Below are 1739 nucleotides of genomic sequence, written 5' to 3'. Positions count from 1 at the left end.
TCAACAGCACTTAACAGCACAAATAATCATCACTCTGTCCTGACCTTTAAAACAACATTCCATATTTTTAGTTTGATTGAATCCATGAAGCCCTTTAACTAGTCTGTTGGTACTGTCTGTATCAATATTGCTGTTAAGTTGTTGCTAAGTGCCATTGGGGTGGTTCTAACTCATAATGAACCTGTATAGGCTTTCTGGGGAACAACTAGTGGGTTTGAACTTCTGATCAAAGTTGGAAGCCTAGTGCTTAAAACAGCATCTATATAAGATAAAGTCTAACATGGAAACATTCATCATATTCCTGCTCTTGAAGAGCAACTACAGGTGTTTCTTATTTTGATTATTTTTGCTCCTAAACAAATAATCACCTATTAATCTTTTCTTTTTCTGTAAACAATTAAGATATGGTTCTTCATTTCTAAGAATCTTATTAAAAGTAATGGTCTTGTCCTTCTGGAATTTAATCTTGCTTTCTTTATTAAAATGATTATTTGTAATGCCTTAAAGAAAGCCTGCAAGGGAGAGTACACCGTTCCAATCAAAGTTCAGTAATTTGTTATTGTGTCACCTCCATCGTGGGTGTTATTCTAATTTTTTTTTATGGAATTGCAGTTGGTATCTTTTCATATTTCACAAGTTGAGAATAATTACTGGGTTTTATATGTATAAGCTACAGAATAGATGTCAGCTTGAGGACTAAGTCTTCCTCCAAACTGGATGCTATGTTTTTCTTCATATAACCCAGCTTCTCGGATTATTTGCTCAGCATACAGATTGATTAACTATGGTGAAAGAATACAGCCTGGTCACACAGCTTTCTTAATTTTAAACCATTCAGTGTTCCCATGTTCTGTTCGAACAACTGCCTATTGGTCCAGGTACAGATTCCTCATGAGCACAATTAAGTGTTCTGGAATATTCATACTTCGCAATGTTGTCCATAGCTTATCATGATCCACACAATCAAAATCCTTTGCATAGTCAATAAAGCATAGGTAAACATCTTGCTGATATTTTCTGCTTTCAGCCAAGATCCATAAGCAATGCTATCCCTCATTACACAGCCTTTACTGAATCTGGCTTGAACCTCTGGAAGTTCTCTGTCAATGTATGCTTGCAGCTGTTTCTGTATTACTTTTGATAAAACTTTACTTGCATAGGATATCAAAGAGATTGTCCAATGATTTCCTCATTCCTTTAGGTCACCTCTCTTTGGAATGGGCATAAATATGAGTCTCTTCCAATCAGTTGGCCAGATAAGGTGTCTTCCAAATTTCTTGCCAGAGATGAGTGAGTGCCTCCTGTGCCGCCTCACTTTCTTGAAAGATTTCAATTTTTATTCCATCATTCCCTGGTGCCTTGTTCTTTACCAATTCCTTCAATGCACCTTGGACCTCCTCCTTCAGTATCATTGGCTCTTGATCATATCCTACCTTGGTTGAACATTAACCATTTCTTTTTGGTACAGTGACAATGTACATTGCTTCCATCTCTTCTCTTGATGCTTTCTGCATCATTCAATAATTTGCCCAGAGAACCTTTCAATAATGAAAGTCGAGGCTTGAATTTTTTCTTCAGTTCTCCTAACTTGATAAATCCTGAGCATGTTCTTCCTTTTTGGTTTTCTGATTCTAGATCTTTGCACATTTTGTTGTAATATTTGGCTTGATCTTCTCGAGCTGATCTTTGAAATTTTTGGTTCACCTCTTGTACCTCCTCATTTCTTCCATTTGCTTTAG

This window comes from Chrysochloris asiatica, unplaced genomic scaffold (genome assembly GCF_000296735.1).
Source record: "Chrysochloris asiatica unplaced genomic scaffold, ChrAsi1.0 scaffold00095, whole genome shotgun sequence".
Classification (NCBI taxonomy): Eukaryota; Metazoa; Chordata; class Mammalia; order Afrosoricida; family Chrysochloridae; genus Chrysochloris; species Chrysochloris asiatica.
This window is presented reverse-complemented; position numbering follows the sequence as displayed.